The sequence below is a fragment of the Biomphalaria glabrata genome, chromosome 6 (genome assembly GCF_947242115.1).
Source record: "Biomphalaria glabrata chromosome 6, xgBioGlab47.1, whole genome shotgun sequence".
Lineage (NCBI taxonomy): Eukaryota > Metazoa > Mollusca > Gastropoda > Planorbidae > Biomphalaria > Biomphalaria glabrata.
In genome coordinates, this window is record NC_074716.1 from 54,378,141 (window position 1) to 54,386,695 (window position 8,555).

General features: G+C 35.1%; 2 long non-coding RNA genes across 2 annotated transcripts; both read right to left on the reverse strand.

Moving 5' to 3' along the window:
* Window positions 1-23: 23 nt before the first annotated feature.
* On the reverse strand, window positions 24-5,043 carry LOC129926772 (uncharacterized). Its single transcript, XR_008778510.1, has 2 exons — window positions 3,857-5,043; window positions 24-3,734 (listed from the first exon to the last, which is right to left on the reverse strand). It is a non-coding gene; the product is annotated as an uncharacterized LOC129926772 (long non-coding RNA).
* A 216-nt stretch (window positions 5,044-5,259) lies between these two features.
* Window positions 5,260-6,833, reverse strand: LOC129926774 (uncharacterized). The gene is made up of 3 exons (XR_008778512.1): window positions 6,549-6,833; window positions 5,676-5,978; window positions 5,260-5,337 (listed from the first exon to the last, which is right to left on the reverse strand). It is a non-coding gene; the product is annotated as an uncharacterized LOC129926774 (long non-coding RNA).
* Window positions 6,834-8,555: the final 1,722 nt, after the last annotated feature.

Here is an 8,555-nt window from a genome sequence, read left to right on the forward strand (position 1 = left end):
AAGAAATCAAGAAAGAGAAGAAATAACAAAATGATACTTTAATTCAAATGAGCAAAGCAGCAGTTACAAAACACTGCAGATAAAAAAACAAAAAAATTAGGAAAAGATCTAGTACATAAACATTAGAAGTGGCCATCATTTTAAAACAAACTTTAAAACAAAAAACCGCCAATTATTTTGACTTGTTTCAATTAGAAAAATAATGTACCATAATATATAACTATATATATAAAGTAGCTTTACATATAGAAAAAAAACAACAAATTCTGAAACTTAAAGGCAGTTCCAAGTACAGAATAATTAAAACTGTCACCACTCTGGTCAACAGTACAGGAAACAGCATCGCCCTAACCCATATAATAATACACGGAAGTATAAGCATACAGCTTAGCACTAGTCTACAAAAGTTGCAAAAATAAAAATACATAAAAATAGCTCTGAGAGCATCAGTTCACAATTATAAAAAAATGCTTGCATGACCTGTTAATAAAGTCTAGGTCTATTGTTTGTTTTCTTGGTTTTACATGTGTTCCATCAGAAATAGAGATTACATCCTAGCCCTAACCAGGACAGTGAGTGTTCATACCAGAGACTATGGATAGTGGATACCCCCATGATCACCATTAGATAAGACAAAGTGAATTAGTATTTGAAAGTTTTAAATAGATTATGGGGATGAACTCAATGCTATAGTGAAGTCTGACAATATTAAATATTAATATAATCTTTATTTATGAAACAATTTCTTATTTATGATTTCAGACTAAAACTTAAAATGCATTCATAGCAACACACAAAAAACATTCATATTAATAATAGCATAGAAAATGTTAACAGTTTTATGTTAAATATAATATAATATATTATAATTGATCTAAATAATGTCAAGTCACTATTTACACTATAAAAAGCATAGAACAAATTGTGCATGGATGTGACACTAATGAACATTAATATGATAGCACACAAAAGCAGGGGAGATAATAAATTGAATTAAAAGCATAATGTAGCAAGGCTTTGGTGTTGTGACTCCAATAATAATAATGATAATATACCACAGCCACTCCCTCCTCCAAAACAAAAAAGATAAAAACATTTCACTGAAACAACAAGAAGATTGAGGGGAAAAAAAGGAATATGAAAAAGAACAATGACTGGACTGAATGACAAGATTTACCTAAATATAGAACACTAGACATATGTTACCCGCGACCCGCGGGTCTTTATTTGCGCATTACTGTCGATATAGTCACTGAGAGTGTTTTGTAAACAATTAAACGAAATAATAATGTAATGAGTAAAGCGAATGTGTCAATGTAAAAATACTGTGAATGAAGCTATCAAATCAAAATAGCTAATAGGCTTAAATCCATTTTTTAAAATTAAAACATTTGCTTTTGAATAATCTAGTGGATTGGATTTAGATGTATGTTAAACGTAGCTAATGATCCTTTCACGTTATTTCTCTTTCGCTACGAAAATAAAATTAGTTTTGCGAAAATGGTTTACCCGAAGTCGATACATTCTTATCTATTAAAAACGAAAAGAGCGATAGCTTTGTTAAATAAATGGGATTATAAAGTGAACAATTAAACGAAATAATTTTTAGTACGCGATTCATGAATGAATATAGATCTAGGCCTATCTCAACTCGGCTTCGCAGCTTTCGTAAGCGAATGTAGCTTTAGAAAACCAAATTTTAATGTTTATTTGATCAAAATATGAAATGAATGGACTTTAATTAATATATTTTGTGTTAAAGTATAAAACTATCTGTGCGAAGAGAAGTTTTATCATCTTAGAGTTGGATTAGAGTTTTAGATCTAGGGATGGTATTATAAACTATAAAGTGAACAATTAAACGAAATAATTTTTAGTACGCGATTCATGAATGAATATAGATCTAGGCCTATCTCAACTTGGCTTCGCAGCTGTCGTAAACGAATGTAGCTTTAGAAAACCAAATTTGAATGTTTATTTGATCAAAATATGAAATGAATGGACTTTAATTAATATGTTTATGTGTTAAAGTATAAAACTATCTGTGCGAAGAGAAGTTTTATCATCTTAGAGTTGAATTAGAGTTTTAGATCTAGGGATGGGATTATAAAGTAAACAATTAAACGAATTAATTTTTAGTACGCGATTCATTACGGTATTGTCTAATGAAAGAATGTTCGTCAGGAATCTGTAGCCACAGATATAAGGAACTAATTAATGTAAAAAATGCTTTTGAAACACAAAATTGAAGGTTAATTTTATTATATAATGAAATCAATGGATCTTCTTTTGTCTTTTCATGTGTCAAAGTAAAAAACTATCTGCGCAAAGTGTATTTCTTAAAATTAGATCTAGGTCTAAATCCTTTCTATCTTTTCTCATGTCAACATTGTAGACATGGCCTAGATCCATAAAATACTATAGCTGTAATAGAGTCGGACAACTTTATTTTTTTTTGAGGGTCTTAAGTTTGTTTTAGGGCTACAATACATACACTACGGTCTAAGTTGGTACCCAAGGAACATTCCTGCCTAGTTTTATCAAGATTGGTCAAGCGGTTTTGATGTCTATAAGTAACATACATACATACATACCCCTCACATTCTACTTTATAATATAGAAGATACAAGTCAATTATAGTGATTCCACCCAAATAGTTATTACAAAGTACATCACTTGTACCTATATTAGAAATGATTGTTCTATTCATTGTCATCTGTTAGGTTTTCTGACTTTGCGACCACTTCTTGTAATGTAACCTCTTTTTCTTCTTCTTCCTCTAGCCAGCTTTATTGCTGCTGAGCTGTAAGCTCTTTTGCAGACTGTGCCAAGGAAAAAAGTGTGCTGTTTTCTTCAGTTGTTCAGCATTGCCGTACAGGGTGTTGGTTATGTTGGGCTGTAGTGGAAGTAGGGTCTGCCTAAGGTGGATTAGGGAGGGGCATTCAAAGAGGATATGGTTTACGGCTTCAAAGGGGTGGGCGCAGTGTCTGCAAAAGAGGAGTTGTGTGGAGTTTATTTTGTTCAGGTGGTAATTAATAGTGGAGTGTGTCCTGTTCTTAGTTGGAAGGTTGTAGAATGTTCTTTGCAGGGGAGGAAGTTAATACTGTCCAGTTTGTTAGGCGTAGTCATTTCTTTGTACATGGCTCTGCCTGTGTTTCCTGATGCCCATTGGTTGAGCCACTCCTCTTTGTGATTGTTGACTAACATTGACCTTAGGGTGAGGTAGTTAACAGGTCTATCTGGTTGTTCCATAGATGAACCTGCCTTTGATAGCCTATCTGCCTTTTCATTTCCCATGATGACAATGTGTCCAGGGATCCACTGTAGTGTGATATTGATATTTAATTTTGATATCATCTGATGGATTATCACAATGAGTGTTGTCAACTCTCTTGGGCTGTTTGAGGTGCTGCTGTTAAGTTCTAGCAGAGTAGATTGGGAGTCTGTAAAGACAACAATATCTGATGGTGGTTGAATTCCTTCATATAATTTGTTTTCCACTGTCTGTAGTGCTATGGTAATGTAACATAAAGTAGGTGAACACAGGTACTCAGCCTGAGGTTGGGAGGAGATCTGAATTTGAAGTAGCATTAGGGAAATGTTCATTTCTTTACAGATGCAGGTTCCCTCACAAAAAAGGCTCTAAATGATGGTAGAAAAGGAAACAATCTCTAATGTATCTAATGTGTCTGTGTCTTTGCCTCTAGGAATTGTTTTCCCTCTCAAGATGTTCACTGTAAAGAGAACAAAAATCAATCAAAACATTTTCATAGTCAGTAAAACACAAAACTTGGCAAAGCTTTACTTAGAGGTTTAGTATAAAAAAAAATTAATTGATATACATAGCTTTGCTTACCTTTTTATTCCATACATCTCTTGATAAATATTTTGGTTTACATTTCATCTTCATGTTGGTCTACATCTTCATCATGCTGGTCTACATTTTCATGTTGGTCTACATCTTCATCATGTTGGTCTACATCTTCATCAGGTTGGTCTACATCTTCATGTTGGTCTACATCTTCATGTTGGTCTACATTCTTCATGTTGGTCTTCATTCTTCATGTTGGTCTACATCTTCATGTTGGTCTACATCTTCAAATTGGTCTACATCTTCAAATTGGTCTACATCTTCATGTTGGTCTTCATTCTTCATGTTGGTCTACATCTTCATGTTGGTCTACATCTTCATCATGTTGGTCTACATCTTCATCATGCTGGTCTACATCTTCATGTTGGTCTACATCTTCATCATGTTGGTCTACATCTTCATCATGTTGGTCTACATCTTCATGTTGGTCTACATCTTCATGTTGGTCTACATCTTCATGTTGGTCTTCATTCTTCATGTTGGTCTACATCTTCATGTCAGCCTACATCTTCATGTTGGTCTTCATTCTTCATGTTGGTCTTCATTCTTCATGTTGGTCTACATCTTCATGTTGGTCTTCATTCTTCATGTTGGTCTTCATTCTTCATGTCGGTCTACATCTTCATGTTGGTCTACATCTTCATCATGTTGGTCTACATCTTCATCATGTTGGTCTACATCTTCATGTTGGTCTACATCTTTATGTTGGTCTACATCTTCATGTTGGTCTACATCTTCATGTTGGTCTACATCTTTATGTTGGTCTACATCTTCATGTTGGTCTACATCTTCATCATGTTGGTCTACATCTTCATCATGTTGGTCTACATCTTCATGTTGGTCTACATCTTCATGTTGGTCTACATCTTCATCATGTTGGTCTTCATTCTTCATGTTGGTCTTCATTCTTCATGTTGGTCTACATCTTCATCATGTTGGTTTACATCTTTATGTTGGTCTACATCTTGATGTTGGTCTACATCTTCTTGTTGGTCTACATCTTCATGTTGGTCTTCATTCTTCATCATGTCAGCCTACATCTTCATGTTGGTCTACATCTTCATCATGCTGGTCTACATCTTCATGTTGCTCTACATCTTCATCATGCTGGTCTACATCTTCTTCATGTTGGTCTACATCTTCATCATGTTGGTCTACATCTTCATCATGCTGGTCTACATCTCAAATGTTTGTCAAATGTTTTACATATTTCGGATGTTCCTTCAGAGTTGAAGATAGTTTTCTTCCTAGTCCAAACCTCCCGCAGGACGACGGGGGATGGGAGCGGGCAGTGTTTGAACCCGGGACCATCGATAAATCCAAACGACAATCCAGCACGCAAACCGCACGACCAGGCAGCCATCCTGGTCTACATCTTCATGTTGGTCTTCATTCTTCATGTTGGTCTACATCTTCATGTTGGTCTACATCTTCATCATGTTGGTCTACATCTTCATCATGTTGGTCTACATCTTCATGTTGGTCTACATCTTTATGTTCATAGGATTACCACTATAGCAATGACAATATAGATGCAAACAGGAACAACATTCACACACAAAACATATAAACAGACAGTCTTATACAGCCAGTGCTTAATGAACTAAGTTTCTTAGTGGTGTGACAAATGACTATGAAACACACTGACAGAAAGTAGAGTAAAAGAATAATAAAATATTTCTGTTCTAGCCTTAATGAAGAGGAGGCGACAACTTTATCCAGATCTGATGTAACTGGTTTAGTGGCTGCAGATTGTCTTCAAGAATGCATAAATGAGATCAGATAATGTTTCAATATTACTTACATATACACTGCACTTGCTTGATATTCTTGTCAAATGTTTGACATGTTTTGAATGTTCCTTGAGAGTTGAAGAGAATCTACTTCCTTGACCAAACGTCCAGCAGAATAAATGGCATCAGGCAAGATATGAGCATCAAGATGACCCCACAACAGTCCAGTGCACATACCACATGACCAGGCAGCCATCCATTCTTTTGAGAAAACAATCCATTCTTATGAGAAGACAAAGTCTTAGTGTAGTGACCTCTCTTGCTTGACTTTTTTCCAGTAACTTGTTGCACAAAATAATTTACAACTGAAATGACTTTAGGAAAAAATGATGAAAATCTAGGAGGAAATTTATGCAAAGTGGAGGAAAAGTTACAAAAATAATACACATTTTGTTAATGTTTTATTTTATGTCAGTTCTCTACAATGATATGGAATTTGAAGAGTTGAGTATGAATCAGATAATAATTTACTTCTCCCATTTCACGTTAGTTGTTATTAAGTTAGTAGCAACAAAATGATGTAGAAATAGACATGGCTTTATTTAATTTAGTCTTCTAAGGTGTTGACAGTCATTGACTTGTAGCATCAAACTGCTGGTAGACAACTAAACTGCTGTGGGCATGGTATATCTTAACTAATGAAACTCCAAATAACTTGAATAACTTCCCTGTGAACAAAACTAAATATAAAATTTATAACATAGACAAAATAACTTGTGATAAAATGAAATCACTGTAGTAGACTTCAGTAATAACATTTCATAACAAAATGTAACTCACTAAAAAAACACAACCTTTTGGTTTTACGTTTTGGAGTCTTCTGCATTTTAGACAAAATGACAACAATGCCACATATTTAGCATCATTCACAACCAATCGCTAACCTCTTCCCACTGTCACCATAGAAACACACACACACTCCATAACACTTCTGCTAGTCCAACATTCTTTCACTGAATCAAGCCCCAAGAGACCAATCTTTAGCATTCTTTTTGTCCATATGTAAGACTTTGCAATCACCATTTTCCTAATCTTAACTAGTTACACTTAGCAGACACTGGCAGATATTGGAAATAGGAATAGTGGAAATATTTTGACTAATCAAACATTAAAAAACTTAAGTAGATTCCTATTTCTCTACCATGATATCTGCCAACAAAAACAATTGATACATTTGAACCTCAGGAAGAAAAAAATATGAAATATAAAGTTGTATAAAAAAAAAGATGGCTGCCTGGTCGTGCGGTTTGTGCGCTGGACTGTCGTTCGGATTTATCGACGGTCGAGGGTTCAAACCCTGCCCGCTCCCATCCCCCGTCGTCCTGCGGGAGGTTTGGACTAGGAAGTAAACTATCTTCAACTCTGAAGGAACATCCGAATTATGTAAAACATTTTACAAAACATTTTACAAGTCCAAGTTAACAAAACTTTATATATGGATTTAAATTGCAGATATTGACAAGAACCCCAAAAAATTGGAATCTAATTTTGTAGCTTGATATCTGTAAACAAAATGAAACTAACCTTCAGTAAAAAGAAGTGTGATTAAACATGTTGTTAATGAAACTGAAAAAAAAAAGTGGTTCTGGGAGCAATGAACAGGACTTCACAATAATTTTAAAAAATTCTATGGATTATAAAAGAATAATGGTAATTATAACTAATAAATAAATAAATATACATAGAGATACACAGAGATATCTTGGTTACAACATTTGATATATCCTAAAAGTATTATGAAGCCTAATAGTTGCAGCCCCAAAAATTGATAGGACACCTGAGGTGTTCACACTGATGACTGGACATGATGTGCCCCAACAGTTGGTAGGAGAGAAAATGAGCCTTACTAAATGATAGGACATTTGAGGTGCCCCAACAGTTAAAAGGACATTTGAGAAACCTAAACAGTTATTAGGACACTTGTGGTGCTCCAACAGCTGATAGGACACACATGAGGTGAACAACAGTTTGTATGATGGATGAGGTGGACCAACCATTGATAGGACACTTGAAGTGCCCAACAATTGATAGGATACTTGAAGTGCCCCAACAATTGATAGGAGATTTGAGGTGCCCCAACAGTTAAAAGGGCATTTGAGGTGACCAAACATTTGTTAGGAAACTTGTGGTGCCCTAACAGCTGATGAGCACACTTGTATGAAGAATGAGGTGCCCCAACAATTGATAGGAGATTTGAGGTGCCCCAACAGTTTATTTGAGGTGACCAAACATTTGTTAGGAAACTTGTGGTGCCCTAACAGCTGATAGAGCACACTTGTATGAAGAATGAGGTGCCCCAACAATTGATAAGAGATTTGAGGTGCCCCAACAATTAAAAGGGCATTTGAGGTGACCAAACATTTGTTAGAAAGCTTGTGGTGCCCCAACACCTGATAGGACACACTTGAGGTACCCAACATATGACCATGAAGGTGCACCAAAAATTGATAGGACACTTGAGATACCCCAGAAATTGATATAACCAGCCTTCACAGGGATTCGAACCCGGGACCCCAGGTGCAGAAGCCAAGCGCTTTACCGCTCAGCCACCGTGCCTCCACACATATATATATATATATATATATAATATACTATATATATAGATCTTTAGCTAGAAATATATAGTAATAAATATGTAGATAGGTACTTCGATAAAAATTTCAAAATGATCACAATGCAATGGAACCTATTTAGTTAGATAGAGCCTGAGAAATGCTTTCCAATGATAGGCTTATAGACCACTAGAATCTCAATCTAGATTAGATCTAGATTTATCTTACTAGACTTCTAGATTCTAAGAGTCTCTAGATCTAGATGAGCCGGTTATCGTGACGTAAGCAAATTTACTTTATCTTAAAGGCCTATATTCCCTATAAGAGTGAATAGTCTAT